This window comes from Narcine bancroftii, chromosome 7, assembly GCF_036971445.1.
Source record: "Narcine bancroftii isolate sNarBan1 chromosome 7, sNarBan1.hap1, whole genome shotgun sequence".
In the NCBI taxonomy this organism is placed as follows: domain Eukaryota; kingdom Metazoa; phylum Chordata; class Chondrichthyes; order Torpediniformes; family Narcinidae; genus Narcine; species Narcine bancroftii.
This window is the reverse complement of record NC_091475.1, coordinates 70,407,746-70,426,570: the sequence shown is the minus strand read 5'-3', so window position 1 is coordinate 70,426,570 and position 18,825 is coordinate 70,407,746. Positions and strand designations below refer to the sequence as shown.

The window sequence follows — 18,825 nt, the reverse complement described above, 5'->3', positions numbered from 1 at the left end:
CAGCGTTCTTTATGTAGCAAAGATAAAGGTACATACGATTATAAGATTATAAGAAATCAGAGCAGAAGTTAGACAGGCATGGGGGGAGGGGAAGGGGGTGCATAGGGAGAAGACGTGGGAAGATGCCACCCCCGGCAGAACTATTCAAAACATGTTTTAAAGTTTTAAAAATATTTTTATAACCTGTTGATTGTACTATTGAAGTATTCTACAAGCAGCTATGAGGAAAACTAAAGCTCGACTAGCAAAGAAAACGGCTATTAAACAGTAAACAACTACTGAAGAATCTCGGCCTACCTTGCAAGTGGAGCCTCCGGTCTGAATTTCTTCTCAGCCTCAATCGCAACGTCAGTCCTTTGGTTAGGTGCATACTACAGTGGCACCAACTTCACGCATTGCTGCGATGTCTGACATCGACCTCCTCCTGATCAAGACAAACAACTGCGCGTTACACCCAATATGGCCCAGGCTGCGGGGGGACCCGACCTCCCTCAGTTCAGTGATCCTGGACTGACGGGGGATGGGGGTAGAAGTCCATACGGGTATTCGGGTCAAGGCAATCTCTGTATTGACGGCGGAGGAAGAGGTGGGCATCACTGGACTGGAAGAGGAGGAAGAACAACTTATGGAGGAGGGGAATACAGTTATATATAAGGGTAGGCCCATGGAGAGGCAGATTTTGAAGTTTAAGTCTGTCCCTCACCAATCAGAGCCAACTTTATCTATTGATTTGTCGAAACAAATGGAGAACTTGGCTGTTCAAATGAGTCAAGGATTTTCAGTTATGAAGGAACAGTTTGCTGAAACGAAATCTATTAAAATGGATGCGGTAAAATGCTTGAAAGCAGTGGATAAGGTTCAGAATAAATTTAAGAAGATTGAAGAAGAATTTATTGATTGTAAAGATGATGTGGACCAATGTAAAGAAAGAATGGGACAGATGGAGGATTTGTTTACTGGTTGGGAAATTCAGAAAAGTGATTTGTTGAAGAAGATGGATGATTTGGAGAATCAAAGTGGGATAAATAATATTAAAAATCATTGGTTTTCCTGAAGATTTTGAAGGTCCGGACCAGGTTCAGATTTTTCAGAAGTGGATTTCCAAGGTTTTGGGGACAGAATATTTTCCGAATGGTCTGGAGTTGGACAGAGCCCTTCGAGAAATAAGAAGGAAGCCTGTTTCTGGTCAAGCACCACATTCTATTTTAATTCGATGTTTGCTTTACCAGGACAGAGAATTGATTCTAAGACTTGCAGTACAAAATGTGAGAAGTAATCAGGGCCCTTTAGTAGTTAAAAATAAAAGTTTTTTTTATGCTGACTTGAGTCAAGCTTTAATTAAACGTCGTAAAGATTTTAATTTGGTTAAGGCTGTCTTGTGAAAAAAAGATATTAATTTGCTTTTTGGTATCCTGCTGTGCTTGAAGGCTTTTATGGAGATTATCAATCTCAGTTTCCGAAGTTCTTACATTTGCCAATTCTTTACTGATAATAAGCAGGTGTAAAGTCAAGAAAAGTTTCTTCAGCAGCCTGTTTTGGTTCTGAAGAGGAAAAATGGAAAGAGAGAGATGGAATCTCAACAGTTAATTTATATTGGAATTGATGACGAGCAGGTTAATTGAGATTTGGAAGAAGCATTTCATGTCTTATGTTTGTTGTTCTGTTTGGGGGAGGTGGTTCAACTATCGATCCTTCCAAAGTCATTGGCCACTTTGTGGCATTTGTCACTCCCATATCATCACCCTGTACAAAATCAGACTGCTCAAACTACAGGGGAATCACGCTGCTCTCCATTGCAGGCAAAATCTTCACTAGGATTCTCCTGAATAGAATAATACCTAGTGTCGCCGAAAATGTTCTCCCAGAATCACAGTGCTGCTTTCGCGCAAACAGAGGAACTACTGACATGGTCTTTGCCCTCAGACAGCTCCAGGAAAAGTGCAGAGAACAAAACATTGGACTCTACATCACCTTTGTTGACCTCACCAAAGCTTTCGACACTGTGAGTAGGAAAGGGCTTTGGCAAATACTAGAGCGCCTTGGATGCCCCCCAAAGTTCCTCAAGATGGTTATCCAACTGCACGAAAACCAACAAGGTCGGGTCAGATACAGCAATGAGCTCTCCAAACCCTTCTCCATTAAAAATGGCGTGAAGCAAGGCTGCGTTCTCGCACCAACCCTCTTTGCAATCTTCTTCAGCATGATGCTGAAACAAGCCATGAAAGACCTCAACAATGAAGACGCTGTTTAAATCCGGTACCGCACGGATGGCAGTCTCTTCAATCTGAGGCGCCTGCAAGCGCACACCAAGACACAAGAGCAACTTGTCCGTGAACTACTCTTTGCAGACAATGCCGCTTTAGTTGCCCATTCAGAGCCAGCACTTCAGCATTTGACATCCTGTTTTGCGGAAACTGACAAAATGTTTGGCCTGGAAGTAAGCCTGAAGAAAACTGAGGTCCTCCATCAGCCAGCACCCCACCATGACTACCAGCCCCCCCACATCTCCATCAGGCACACAAAACTCAAAATGGTCAACCAGTTTACCTATCTCGGCTGCACCATTTCATCGGATGCAAGGATCGACAACGAGATAGACAACCAACTCGTCAAGGCAAATAGCACCTTTGGAAGACTACACAAAAGAGTCTGGAAAAACAACCAACTGAAAAACCTCACAAAGATTAGCATATACAGAGCCGTTGTCATACCCACACTCCTGTTCGGCTCCGAATCATGGGTCCTCTACTGGCATCACCTACGGCTCCTAGAACGCTTCCACCAGTGTTGTCTCCGCTCCATCCTCAACATTTATTGGAGCGACTTCATCACCAACATCGAAGTACTCAAGATGGCAGAGGCCGACAGCATCGAATCCACGTTGCTAAAGATCCAACTGCTCTGGGTAGGTCACGTCTCCAGAATGGTGGACCATCACCTTCCCAAGATCATGCTATATGGCGAGCTCTCCACTGGCCACCAATACAGAGCTGCACCAAAGAAGAGGTACAAGGACTGCCTAAAGAAATCTCTTGGTACCTGCCACATTGACCACCGCCAGTGGCCTGATATCACCTCAAACCGTGCATCTTGGCGTCTCACATTTCGGCGGGCAGCAACCTCCTTTGAAGAAGACCGCAGAGCCCACCTCTCTGACAAAAGACAAAGGAGGAAAAACCCAACACCCAACCCCAACCAACCAATTTTCCCTTGCAACCGCTGCAACCGTGTCTGCCTGTCCCGCATCGGACTTGTCAGCCACAAACGAGCCTGCAGCTGACGTGGACATTACCCCTCCATAAATCTTCGTCCGCAAAGCCAAGCCAAGCCAATAATTGAGGGGGGTAATACTATTACAGTTTTTTTTTGAGGGGTTTAAAAAAACGACTTCAGCCACCAAGACTGTCAATCATGAGCTGAACCTTTCTCCCACACAGGCCCACTGCCTTTGCTTCTCCCCAGATCCTTTGATGCCCTGGCTAATCAAGAACCTATCAATCTATTCCTTAAATACTCCCAATAACCTGGGCTCCACAACTGCCTGTGGCAACAGATTTTACAGATTTACCACCCACTGGCTGAAAGAATTCCTATGCATCTCTATTGTAAGCAGACACTCTTCATTAATAAAGTTGTGCCCTCTTGTCTGAGACTCTCCCACCATGGAGAACAACCTTCTACATCTACTCTGTTCATGCCTTTCCACATTCAAAATGTTTCAACGAGATCACCTTCATTCTCCTAAATTCCAAGAGCTGTCAAACACTCCTTTCCTTCCTCGAATCATCTGATGAACCTCCTTTGAACCCTCTCCAACATCAGTACATCTTTTCTTAAATGAGGAGCTCAAAACTGCTGACAATACTCCAAACGAGTTCTCACCAGTGCTCATATATTCTATTCCTCTTGAAATGAAGGCCAGCATTGCATTTTCTTTCTTCACCACTGACTCAATCTGTAGGTTTACCTTCAGGATATCTTGCACGAGGATTCCCAGGTCCCTTTGCATCTGGGTATTTTTAATTTTATCCCCATTTAAAACATAGTCTGTCCATTTATTTTTTCTACCAAAGTGCATGACAGTACATGTTCCAGTGTTGTATTTCATTTGCCACTTATCCTAATCTGTTTAAGTCCTTCTGCAACCTCCAATTTTCCTCTCCATGACCTGCTCCTCCACCTCAATTTGCACTGTGTGAAAAGATGACCACAAAACCATTCATTCTACAATCCAAATCATTAATATACAACATAGAAAGAAGTGGCCCCAATACCAACCCCCGTGGCAGCCAATCAGAAGATAATCCTTGTAGACCAACTCTCTGCTTCCTGCCAATCAGCTAATGCTTTACCCATGCTAGTATAATTCCTGTTATACCACAGGCTCTTATCTGGTCAGTAGCCTCATGTGCGATACCTTGTCAAAGGCCTTCTGAAAATCCAAATACCCAACATCTACTGCATCTCCCTTATCCAGCCGGCTTGTCACTTCTTCATAGACTTCCAATAGGTTTGTCAGGCAACGTTTTTCCCTTAAGGAAACCATGCAGGTTTTGGCCTATCCTGCCATGTATCTTCAAGTATTCCATAACTTCATCCTTTGCAATCAACTCCAACATCTTTCCAACCACTGAGGTCAGGCTATCCGGCCTATAATTTCCTTTCCTTTCTGCTGCCCATTTCTTGAATAGTGGAGTGACATTTGCGATTTTGCAGTCTGCTGCGATCATGCCAGAATCGATTGATTTCTGAAAGATTATTACCAATGCCTTGACAATCTCTAACATTACTTCTTTCAGGATGTTAATCCATCTGGCCCAGGAGATTTATTCATCTTTCAGTTTTCCGAGCACCTTCGCCCTTTGAAATAGTAACTGCACACACTTCCCTTACCTGATACATAACTAACATTTCAGGCCTGAGCCCTTCAGGAACCTGAATGAAATGGTAAGGGGAGAGGCAGGGGGAGGAGTGCAGGGTCACAAGAAGGACATCATGGGTGAATATGGGTGGGATAGCACAAGACAGAAAAGCAGGTTCTAACATTAGAGGGAGCGATCCCATAAAAAAGGCTCACGACACATACCAGATGGTGAGTCAGTAATTCGATGGTCTGCTGCACTGATTTTTTACCAGAGTTGGACTGGAGCAGGGTGGAGGCATGCAAATACAATTGTAGAGGTTTCAACCATTCTTTTTCCCATGAATGTTCCGACCTGAAATGTCGATTCAACTGCCTACTTCTTCCCATGCATGCAGCGTGGCATGTCCGGTTCCTCTAGCATGTTGTATATTGCTTCAACAATCCTGATTAGGTTACTTGATTAGCATGGAGTTAAACAAGAAAACCTCTACATGCCGCGGTCGAGTCAAGAGCAATGCACAAAGCCCAGCACTTATGTATACTACTTCAACTAAACACAATCCACTGGGGGAACTCAGAGGGTCGACCATTCTAATCCACCAGAAGATTCCCACATCTGCAGTTTCTGACGTGTTTCTTCTTTATTCCTGAATCCAGATAAAAAGTTGTTTTAAACCAAATTAATTTAACATTGTTGGGTATCTGTTCCTACCTGGAAGTGCAGGGCCTGATTGTCTCAGTTTCAGGGAGTGAGAACCAGCGAAGTCCATGGCAAAGATTTTTCCGTTTGATTTAAACGTGCACAAATACTTTATTGACACTTTGTAATTCCAGAATCACTAAGTATCATTTTTTTTTGTATTACTGAATGACACACTAGTGCTAAGGCAGGACTTTTAAATCCTCTCTCATTGCCTCAAACGTAGCCTTTCTCCAACGAAAATCTCAACCCAGGCTCCAGACCGATCCTTCTCTATAACTATTTCGAAACTTAAGGCATTATGATCACTGCTCCTGAAGTTCTCCCGCACACACACCTCTGTCACCTGACCTATCCCATTCCCTAACTCGAGATCCAACACGGCCTCTTCCCTAGTTGGTACTTCTATGTTTTGCTGCAAAAAAAATTTTGCACCCATTTTATAAACTCCAAACCATTCAGCCCTGGGTTTATGTTCAGAACATTAAAATCTCCCACAATTACCAATGGCAGTACAAAGAAAAATCTGTATTCAACATACACATGTAAATGGGGGAGGAGTCACGTGATGGAGTAGTGGCCATTAGGAGAATACAAGCCCTCTCCAGAAAAGAAGTAAAAAAGTGAAGGAAACGCAAAGCTCAAGAAACACAAAACACAAGAAATAAAAGATAAAGGTGTGAAGAAAAGAAAGAAAATGGCACCTAAGAAGGAAAAACCAAAAACAATGAGGAAATAAAGAAGAAAAGACGCCAGAAGAGAAAGGAGAAGGCCTTACCTGCATGAAGAAGCAGGGACCCGCTGTGGACAGAGGAGCCCGCACCCCGAGATTAGTGGAGACCCCACAGGGTCGCGACCTCCCGACCGCGGGACTGCAAAAATGGCTCACTGAGCCAAACAGAGATGTGCAATGTGCACAACAAGGAAAAGGAAAACACTGACAGGAGGGGGCCCAGCTGTGGAGTGAACTTACACAGCGTGACCAGCTGAGATATGCCCAACAGCAGGGCTCTCAGCTGGAAGAAGAGGAAAGCAATGGGAAAGGGAGTGATAAGGAAGAAAAACAGCAACAGGAAGCCCAACAGATAACTACCCCAGAAGAAGAGGACCAACATCAAGAAGCCATGAAAAACACCCAACAAACTGAGGCAAGAAGCTCAACAAGAGCTTCAGAAGAGACACAGATACAAGGAAGAGAAGTAGAAGACACAAACACAAGAGCAGACACAGAAGAAGAAGAACAACAAGCTCTGCACAGAGGAACAGAAGGTAAAATGAATGGACAGTACATAGATTAAAAAAATGTCAAGAACAAATGAAAGCATTAAAAGAATGGTTGACACTAGAATTTAGTGAAATGGAAAGTACAGAAGAAAAAGTGAGTAGAAAAGACCTGGTCATACAGAAGTAGGGAAAAGATTAGAAAATGTGGAAGAGCGGGAAATGACGGTAGAAATGGAAGTGAACGACTTAAAAGGAAAATTGGAAGAAAGTGACAAAAAAGAGTCACAGGAGTTGTTAGCTCAGAATATGGATATAATGGAAAACTATAGTAGGCGAAACAATATAAAGAGAGTGGGCCTAAAGGAAGGCAAAAATATGAAAGAATTTATAAAAGAATGGATCCCAAAGGTCCTGGGAATGCCAGAAATACAGGAAGGAATGGAAATAAAAAGGGCACACAGAACATTAGCCCCGAAACCACAGTCACAACAAAAACCAAGATCCATTTTAGTAAAATTTCTGAGACACAAGACAAGAGAAAATATATTGCAGAAGGCAAGGAATAAAATTAGAGAAGTTAAAAAACCAGTGGAGTACAAGGGTCAAAAAAACTTTTTCTACCCAGACATAAGTTTTGAACTCCTAAAGAATAGGAAGGAGTTTGACACAGCAAAATCGATCCTATGGAAAAAAAGCTATAAATTTATGTTAAGATATCCAGCGGTGTTTAAAATAGTTATCCCGAGGGTGCAAAACAGACTGTTCTCGGATCCAGAGAAAGCACGAGAATTTGCAGAACACCTGCAGGACAGAAAGAGAGATAAAGAGATGTAACAAGAACAAAGAACGATGACAAACTACATATAAAAATGTAAAAATAATGTATAAGTAAGAACTAAAGAATGGAAGGAAAGGGAAGTAAGGGAGAAGGGGAGAGGAAAGAGGAGGAGGGAAAAAGAGAAGAAAAGAGGGGGAGCTTTGTTTTAATGTGAAGATACAAGTCATTTCTGGAGGAGGTTGTGTGGGAGAGAATTACAGTCACTGCGAAATCAGTTGACACTTGCGAACGGGTTTGCAATCCGAATGAAGAAGGGTGTTGTGGTTGCCCGACAAAGGACAAGGGGCAACTCAGAGAGGGGAGGGGATACTTGGGGTTAAGGGAATTTTACATATGGGAGTGGTTGAAGTATTTTATGTTTTAGAAGTGTTGTCATACATTGAGTTCAAAAAAGGAAAACTGAGAGATGAAAATGGGGAAAAGGGGAAAGGTGGTGGTGAGGAAGCGGAAATGAGGTGTAAACAGAATATGAGATGGCCATGTTGAACTATATGACTAAATATTAATGGAATACATAACCAAATCAAAAGGAAGAGGCAATTAAATTTACTGAAAAGAGAAAAAATAGATATAGCATTCATGCAGGAAACGCATCTAACTGAAGTGGAACATAAAAAATTAAGGAGAGACTGGGTAGGGCATGTAACGGCAACATCATATAATTCAAAAGCCAGAGGTGTAGCTATATTAATCAATAAAAATGTACCAATCAAAATAGAGGAGGAAATAATAGATCCAGCAGGGAGATATGTAATGATAAAGTGTCAGATATATTCAGAATTCTGGAATTTGGTCAATATATATGCACCTAATGAAGAGGATCAAAAGTTTATGCAAGATATTATTTTTGAAGATTGTAGATAGGCATGGGAATATATTGATAGGAGGGAATTTTAACCTTAATTTGGACCCAAATGGTTAAAACTGGACAAAAGACTAGCAAAAAGAAAAAAGTAGCCACATTTATGGTTAAATCAATGCAGGAAATGCAACTTTTGGATATATAGAGGAGGCATCACCCAAAGGAGAAGGAATACTCATATTATTCAAGTAGACATAAAACATACTCAAGGATTGACCTGTTCCTGTTCTCAGCCCATATCCAAGGGAGAGTTAGGAAAATGGAATATCAATCTAGATTGTTATCTGATCATTCACCCCTGTTATTAGCAACAGAACTGGAGGACATCCCACCAAGAACATATAGATGGAGATTAAACTCCATGCTACTTAAAAGACAGGAATTTAGAGAATTTATTGAGCGCCAAATTAAAATCTACTTTGAAATATATACAGAATCAGTGAAAGACAAATTTATATTATGGGATGCAATGAAAGCCTTCATTAGAGGACAGATAATAAGTTATGTAACTAAGATGAAAAAGGTATACAATCGGGAAATAGAACAGCTGGAAATGGAAATAGTAAGCACAGAAAAAGAGCTAGCAACAAGGGAAGATACAACAAAAAGAAGAGAATTGGCGGACAAAAAAAATACGAAACGTTACAAACGTATAAGGTGGAGAAGAACATAATGAAAATAAAGCAGAAGTCTTACAAACTAGGAGAAAAAAACACACAAAATATTAGCCTGGCAACTTAAAACAGAATAAGCTAAAAGAACTGTATTGGCATCAAGGAAAACGGACAAACAAATTACATATAACCCAACAAAGATCAATGAAAACTTTAAGGAATACTATGAACAATTATACCAAACTGAGAACGAAGGGAAAGCAGACAAAATAGATTAGTTTTTAGCTAAAATTGAACTACCGAAATTGCAAGAAGAGGAGCAAAACAAATTGACAAAAACAATTTGAAATAGAGGAAATACAAGATATATTAAAAAAAGCTACCGAACAATAAAATGCTTGGAGAGGATGGACTCCCAATAGAATTCTATAAAACATTTAAAGAGTTATTAATTCCTCCTCTCCTGGAAGTAATGAACCAGATAGAAGAAACACAAAACTTGCCAGATTCATGTAAAACAGCAATAATTACAAAGATGGGGAAAGATCCACTAACACCAGCATCACATAGACCAATATCTCTACTTAATTCAGATTATAAGATAATTGCAAAACTATTAGCAAACAGATTGGCTGACTTTGTACCAAAAATAGTAAAACTAGATCAAACTGGATTTATTAAGAAAGGACAAACAACGGACAATGTCTGTAAGTTCATTAACTTAATCCATGCATTACAAGGAAATAAAATGCCAACAATGGCAGTTGCTTTTGACACAGAGAAAGCTTTTGACAGGGTAGAATGGAATTATTTTATTCAAAGTATTACAGAGGTTCAACCTACCAGAGAAATATATTAATTGGATTAAAGCATTATATAAGGGACCATTGGCAAAGGTGACAGTAAATGGATATATATCGAACAAATTTAAATTAAGCAGGTCAACTAGGCAGGGATGTCCATTATCTCCCTCACTGTTCGCTTTAGCAATAGAATGATTGGCAGAACTGATAAGAACAGAAAATAAAATAAAAAAGATAAAAATAAAGGAGAAGGAATATAAAATCAGTTTATTTGCAAATGACATCATAGTATACTTAACAGAACCAGAAATATCAATGAAAGGACTACATAAGACATTGAAGGAATATGGAGAAATATCAGAGTACGAAATCAATGCAAATAAAAGTGAAGCGATGCCAATGAATAATGCGGATTACACAGAGTTTAAAAAAGGATCACCATTTAAATGGCAAACACAAGCAATCCGATACCTAGGTATTAGATTAGATAATAATTTAGGCCACCTATACAAATTAAATTATCAGCCATTAATGAAGAAATTACTGGATGACTTAGAACATTGGAAAGAATTGCTACTAACACTGATAGGAAGGGTAAATTGCATTAAGATGAATATCTTCCCAAGGATAAAATACCATTTCAATCGTTATCAATTCCCTTAACAGAGAAATTCTTCAATGAACTAAAGAGAATAATAAAGAAATTCTTATGGAAAGGGGGAAACCAAGGATAGTGCTAGAAAAATTAACAGAATGGTACAAACAAGGTAGTTTGCAGCTAGCAAACTTTAAAAATTATTATAGACCAGCACAATTAAGGTATCTAGCAGATTTTTATCAAACAAGGGAAAAACCAGATTGGACCAAGATAGAGCTAGATAAAATAGGGGAGAAGGTACTAGAACATATACTTTATAAGTGGGATGAAAAACTGGTGCAATATAGAAGTTCACCAGTACTGCACCATTTACTCAACATTTGGAAGGAGATTCACGTAGAAAGGAAAAAAGCAAATTACCAACTACCAAAATTATTATTGACGCAAAATCAACTAATCCCTTTCACAATAGATAACCTTTCCTTTAGAGAAAAGGAATTAAAAGAATAGAAAATTGTTTTTTGGGAAATAATTTATTATCATTTAAACAAATGAAGTACAAATATGGAATAACTCATGGTACAATGTTTGCATACCACCAACTGAAAACCTACTTAAAGGACAAATCGGGAAGCAGACTGAGATTACCAGAAGGAAGCAGCTTTGAATATGTGATTACAAAAACAACAATGATAAAAAGATGTACATCAAGCTCCAAGTGAAAGATAATGATGAAATAAGCTATAAACACAAACAAAAATGGGAACAAGATCTAAATATAAAAATAAAAAATGAAATATGGAAAAAGTTATGCTCTGGAACTATGAGAAATACAATAAACATGAGGTTATGCATGATACAATATAATTGGTTACACAGGTTATATATCACACCCCAAAAATTAAATAAATGAGATCCAACATTATCAGATAGATGTCTTCACTGTAAGAAGGAAACGTGAACAACAATACATGCAATTTGGGCATGTGAGAAAGTGAAAAAGTTTTGGGAAGATCTAAATCAGGTATTAAATGAAATCACAAAAAGCAACATACCAAAAAATCCAGAGATATTTCTTCTAAGTAATATAAGAAGTAAAGAATTATGCCTCAAACTGGATGAAGCACATAAAAGATTTATCATGATAGCCTTAACTGTTGCAAAAAAATGTATAATGTCAACTTGGAAATCAGAAGAGAGCCTGAGAGTACAGCAATGGTACATGGACATGAATAAATGTGTTCCATTGGAAAAAAATAACATATAATTTAAAAAATAAAGTCACATTATTTGAACAAGTTTGGGAACCGTACATGGAACACAACAGAGATGGCCTACCACGGACCTCCACCCCCTAAAATGATAGAATGAGAAAAAGACAAAATGACTTGATCCAGTGTGTAAAAGTAGATGACACAATTTTCTTGTTTGTTTTCATTATGTGATGACATTGTTTAATGGGTTTATTGTATTGTATATATTGAATGTTTAATGGATTTGGAGGGGGGTGGGAAGGAGGGAGGGAAGGGAGGGGGGAAAAAGGGGTGAAAATGCCACTATGTATATTAAAGAGGGAAATGTTTGTGTGTATTTTGATTAATATGGTTCATAGTGTGAAAAATGAAAAAGTTAAAAAAAACACATACACATGTAAACAAATAAAGAAATGTAAACAAACTGTGTTCAATGTAGAGAAAAAAAAACAATAAAGTACAAAGCTAAGAGTCCTTAAATGAGTCCCAGATTCTGTTTGTTGTTGATGGTGGAGGGGTAGCAACTGTTCCTAAACCTGGTGGTGCGAGTCTTGTGGCACCGATAATTACTGCTGCTCTCTGACGGCAGTGTTCCCTGCAGATGTTCCCGATGGTGGGGAGGATTTTGCCTGCGATGTCCTGGGCTGTGCCCACTACCTTGCAGAGGATTTTATGCTCAGTGGTATGGGTGACCCCATAGCACATTTTCCACCACACATCTACAGAATTTTGCCAGGGTTTCTGGTGTCATACCAAACCTTCACAAACTCCTAATGAAATAGAAGTGCCGATGTGCTTAATTCACAATGCCATTAGTGTGTTGGGTCCAGGAAAGATCCTCTGAAATACTGACTCCCAAACACTTAAATTTGCTCACTTTCTTCACCTTTGATCCCCCAATGATCACTCGATCATACATCTCTGGTTTTCCTGTCCTGAAATCAACAATCAGTTTCTTGGTTTTGGTGATATTGAGTGCAAGGTTGCTTTGTCATTCACCATCCAGCCAAGTGCACAATCTCCATCCTGTATATGGACGCATCACCTTTATGCAACCCACTACCTTGCTAATGTCGGCAAATTTATAAATGATGTTGTTTTTATATCTTGCTAGATAGTCATAGGTGTGTAGTGTTAAGAACCCAGAGGGACTTAAAAACTAACAGCAACAGAAATTCACCACGACAATGGAGAGAAACAAATTCAAAAAAAATTTCTTCATCATAATAATAGAATCAAACTTTAACTTAACCTAACTGAATCCCCTTCTCATTCTAAGTGCTCATGCATGTAATGTCTATATATTCAGGAAAACTTTTTGATTCACTGTCCAATCATTCATTTTTCACTTTTTCAAGTTCACTGGGATCTGGCAATTTCCACACTGTGCACAGAATTTAACATTTCAGGTCTTCATCAGGCTCTGGTCCTTTAGCCTAAATTGTTACCGCTCAGGAAGGTCTTTGTTGGTTTTAGAGATAGATATTCATTGTTTGCTAGACATACACACACCAACTGATCTCCTTCAATCAGCCATTTGTCAAAGAAACCTGCCCCCTCAGGGGTTTCCCAAAAAGATAACCTCTTCTTCCAGGTGATCACAGAATTCTCTTTTATCCCCTATTTCAGGAGAAACACATTAACCAGCTACATCCTCTTGTAATTGATGACAAGGTTTAGAATAGGCTGAATTCAGAACTCAAAGCAAATGGGATCTGCAAAGGTCTGAAAAACATGCAGTTTCCAACACCAACTCCTGCTTAAACTGACTGTCTCTCTCTATCTCTGTTTCCAAAACCACATGATCCCTCTTAGAACAGCAAACTTCAAGCTGGCATCAGTTTTAATAGCAAAAGATTTATCAGTTTCTGAGCCTGGACATCTGTTCCTTTAAAACAATAGTCCATTTTGATTCCACAGCATTGTTCCCATTAACCCCTACTTGTGAAGTCTTCATAGACATTCTTCATGGTTTCATTAAAGTTACTGGCAGTCATGAAATCTATGCTTAGGCATAACTCTTGCATTTCAAATGAGATGCCTTTTGTGAAGTGTGACCTAAACTCCCACAGTCTATATATTTATATATTTTATTCCATAATTGTATTTACTTATTCCATTACAATAGCATGTGCTGTATGTGTGGAGTTTGCATGTTTTCATCATGACTATCCCACATAGTTCCTCCCACATCCCAAACATATGCAGCTTGCGTGCATGAGTTGGCTGCATTTGGTGGTTTCCACGCTATATGACAATTGTAGAATTTGTTATTGGCATTTTATTGCATGATTGATTCCATCAGGATATTTTGGTTCAAATTATAAGTAATTTTCTTTGAGTTCCCTTTTTAATTTTATTGAATTAATATACCCACTCTGCATAATCTGAATATCCTGCAAACTAACATTAGCCTAACCGCAGCAAAGTTCCAATGATAGAGTCAAGTGCACTGAATACGCAGTTCATTTCCCTGACCATCCTCCTCTCTAGTTACTGTCCAACCTGCTCGAACATCCCTCAACTTCCTCAAACCATCCACAGCACAGGGTCTAATCTTGTTTTCGCAACAGAAAACAGAAGCAACAGTTTGGTTCCTTCCCCCAGACACCTGCACCCAAAGGTTTGACAAGTAATGGCCAAACGTATGACAGTGGTTACTCATCCAAACCACTTTGTACTGGAATTTCGATAAAGATTAATTTATTTTTTAAAAATCAGGGTTAACGAAGTGCAGTTTCTTTAACATAGTGGAAAGTTTTGTCCAATAAGAGCTTCAGATGTGCATTAAATAACTGAAAGTGATTGCAAGATCAGTTGGTTTTTTTTTCTTTTTTTAAAAACCAAGTGCACAAATGGGTTGCAAGCATTATTTTCTCATTTGTGTTCTTGCTCCAAAGGATCGTTAATATTTACACGCTCCTCAAATGCAGTGGCGGGATTAAACAGTAGTCTGAGTAGGCTTAAGCCTTGGGACCTGGAAGGGATGTGGGCCCGACAGGAGCAGGAACGTTGGGCTCCCAGCAGGAGCGGAAACCTCAGGCTCCCAGCAGGAGCGGGGAACTCAGGCTCTCAGCAGGAGCGGGGACCTCATGTTCCTGGCAGTAGCGGGGACCTCAGGCTCTACAATTCTTTTGGCCCCAAAAGTTCAATCGATTCCTCCCGCCACCCGCGTTTATCAACTCCCTGGCATTTTATGACTGCTTGGATATTCCCATTGACTCCTGTCTTGGGTAAGCTTATACCTCTCATTTTGTTCGTTTTAGATTGGTCACAGTGTTTGAGCTACTGAAAGAAAATAAACACCGAGAGCAGTTCAGTTTATACAAATGTTTATTACAAATTCAAAAGCTGATTTCAAACTACAATATGCAAGCCATTCCCAACTATACTTATCAACGCCTGGACTGTTCCCAACTGCCGAAGCGAGGCAATGACTGCACACTTGTAGTAGGTTGTCAGGGTGCCGGTAGCAGCTTCTCCACCTCCCCCGACCTTACTGAACTCTAGAACTCTAGAAGTTCTTCTTCTTGCTGAGAGATGTTGCCACCTCTCGGAGAGTCTCAAACTTCAGCAGCAGGACCATGGCTTATATTACCCAAAAACTGCTTAGCCAAGCACCTATTCCTAGAACAGCAAGAAAGATAAGCGAGCAAGCTAGCATGCTAGGCTTCAATCGAATAATATAATTTTCAGCTTATCACTTTGAATATAATGGTTTATTTTGTATCAAAGCTAGGCCTCTGACAGTCTGTGACTAAAACAAGCAGGAAGATTAAATATTCTTGGTCCACAAATGTCCTTTCTTCAGATAACTGCATCTCTGGCCCCTCGGTGGAATTTAGCTTATGTCTGCTGATTCTAAAAAACAAGCAGGTTCTCAGCCTTGTAGAAGCAAAGGCTGCAAAAGTAAAAAACATGGTTAGAATCTTCCATTACAACTCCCAAGGATTAATATTGACAAGTTTGGAGACCCCTAGTATGTTATTTAATGTAACTTGACATCACTTTCAACAAAGGATGGGGCAGTGGGGTAAGGGCAGGGGGAGCCTTACTGAATCTCAGGCTGTTAAAAAAAACACAATGAATGGCAACTCCCAATGATAGTGAACTCGCTCTAGGGACATTTCCATGTACTTTTCTTTGATGGTGTATGACCTGCTGGGTTTCTTCATTGTGTTTGTGTACCACACTTAAAGACGTCTTGTTTACCTTTAGTTTTAAAAGTCTTCTAGGAATATATTTTCAAAACCAGAATAAATGATCATGGAAACGGGTTCAGTTAAAGCGATTTTGCTTAACACCATGCAAGCATTTCCAGTTAGAAGATCAATTTTGAACAAACTGGGGGGTGAGGGTGAAATAAAATGAGATAATGAACTAAAAGTTCCAAAGCCTCTTTGTTTTGCTTCTTCTCATTGAAATGATCGTTAAATGCCTTAATGGTGTCAGAATATATTACATTTAAAACTGAAAGGCTTCCACACACAAGCTTTCTTGAACATGCTGGGTTAGTTTTTCCATCTATGTTTATTAGATTGCGGCCTCATTTGTGCACGATTTACTGAAGCAGGGTGCAAAGACTGGGAATCTAAATAAGTAATAACTGGCCCAAAACAATCAGTTTAAAAATTAATTTAGCTGGACTACCCCATGCTTGACCATGACCTTGAGTTGAGCAGCATAGATTTAAATGTTAATTTTAAATTTTAAATTTTAATATTAAAAATTTAGACATACAGCACAGTAACAGGCCATTTTGGCCCATGGGTCTGTGCCGCCCAATTTACGCCCTATTAACCTACAACCCCCGGTACGTTTTGAACAGTGGGAGGAAATCGGAGCCCCCGGGGACAGCCTGCGGAGACGCGGGGAGAATGTACAAACTCTTTATGGAGCGAGGGATTCGAACCCCGGCCCCAATCGCTGCTGCTGTAAAGGCGTAATGCTAGCCGCTATGCCAACCAGGCCGCCCTACATTTAATCAATTGTTCTGCTTTTTTCAGCTCTTTAAATAGTATTTAATTTCATAGATTAACAGAGGCTAGCACAAATGTATTTTGTAAATGGTGTGTGTGTTTTTAAGTCATTAATAAAGTGGGTGGCACAATCGTATAATTTTGTTTCCTATGGACACTATAAAGACCAGCTGAGTTCCTCAAGCATTTCAGTTTGTTTTTACTACAATCACATCATCTGCAGACTTTCGTGCTTGACACAATTGTACAACCTAATGCCTCACTGCTCTAAACATTTGAATTCACCCCAATACCCAGTACTGCTTGTTTGTTTCTGCCATGTGCTCTGGTTTCATCCCACATCTGAAAGGAATGCTGCTTTGTTGTTTAATTAGTCTCAATAGATTGTCCCTGGTGTACAAGTGAGTGGTAGAATCCAGGGTACTTGAGAGAACAGATGGGATTGAGTGTAGAAGGGTGGTTGAGAGTTATCGTGGATTGAGGTTTGAAGGAGCTGTGTCTGTGCTGTAAGACTCACTATTATGCTCATCCTCATGGATGGAGAAACCTTACACATGCTCTGTATAGCAAAAGCTGAGGCAAAGCTATATTGCTCTGCCACAAGCTACATTATAATGGAATCTCATCAATAATGGAATAATAGATCATGTGAAGCTGAAGTTTTTGCCTAATCTTTGCAACAGGTGTTGATGCATTTAGATGTTAGTGATATATTAATGGTGTGATCAATATTAACTGATGCAAAATAATCTCATCTGACCTGAAAATATTCCACAGATATGAAATCTCATTCCTTCATAATTTAATATTCAAAAGATAGAAGAGCTATTTTCTGTCCATTCCTTTCAGCTTTCTATCTTAATTTTATCTAAGTCACTGATGTGTACAGACATTGGCCATTCCTCTCAATAACAAGTGTACCATTATGGTTACTGTTGGGGGAGATTACCTACCAGGCATCAGGTCTCTGATACAGAGGCCATTCTTCTGGTTAAGAAGGGAAGGGAGAAGAAGTGAGCTGTAGTGACAGAGGATTCTATATTTAGGGGGATAGATGAGAGGTTCTGTGGAAGAGATCGAGTATCCCAGATAGTATGATGCCAGGGTCCGAGATACATCAGATCAAGTTCATGGCATTCCCAGGAGGGAGGGTGAACAGTCCATTTAAGGGCCAATGGCATGGGTAGGAAGGGTGAGGAGGTCCTTCAAGGAGAGTTCAGGGAGTTAGGCACTAGGTTGAAAGACAAGACCTCCAGGGTTGTGACCTCAGGATTGCTACCCATGCCACGTGCTAGTGAGGTTAGAAATAAGAGGATAATTCAGCTTAACACAACTAAAGATGTGGTGCAGGAGGTAGGGTTTCAGGTTTCTGGATCATTGGGCTCTCTTCCGGGGAAGATGGGACTTGTTACACTTGGACCATTTCATCTGAATAGGAGGGAAATGTTTGCTAGTGCTGCTCCAGTGGATTTAAATGAGATTTACAGAGGGATGGGAACCAGTGCAGAGCAGATTGAAGAGTGAAGGATGGAAAAGATGAGGTAAAAACTACATGTAATGTTAGAAGTCAACAGGTTGTACGTGGTGGAAATGCTCTCGGGTGCATCTATTTCAACAACAATGGGTAGCACAATTGTATAATTTTGTCTCCTATGGACCTTGAAAAGACCGGCTGAGTTCCTCAAGCATTTCATCATCTGCAGACTTTCGTGCTTGACACAATTGTACAACCTAATGCCTCACTGAAAGGCATTTGAAAGGCAGACGAGCTTAGTGTGTGGATTGGCACATGGGATTATGATATTGTGGCCAATAGTGAAACATGGTTGCAGGAGGGGCAGGACTGGCAGTTCAATATTCTGAGTTTCCGTTGCTTTAACTGTAATAGAATGGGGGGGATGAAAGGGAGAGGAGTGGCATTGCTGATTTTGAAAAAATGGAGGATTTTCTGTCTCATTCGGAACTGACAAATTTGGGGCCCAAGGTCCGGGAAGCATTAGGTATTCCCTTCTCTGTGTAAGATATAGTTAAAGTAACAAGCTCGCTACACACCAACACGTGTCTAGGAGAGGATGGGTTCCCTCCAGGAT

The 18,825-nt window shown here is 40.0% G+C and overlaps 1 long non-coding RNA gene across 3 annotated transcripts in view; it reads right to left on the bottom strand.

Moving 5' to 3' along the window:
* Positions 1-18,825, bottom strand: part of LOC138739870 (uncharacterized) — a 129,771-nt gene that overhangs the window by 65,087 nt on the left and 45,859 nt on the right. For all 3 annotated transcript variants that reach the window (XR_011342505.1, XR_011342503.1, XR_011342504.1), the window contains exon 2: positions 298-424. This is a non-coding gene — a long non-coding RNA (uncharacterized lncRNA). The remainder of the gene's footprint in view (positions 1-297; positions 425-18,825) is intronic.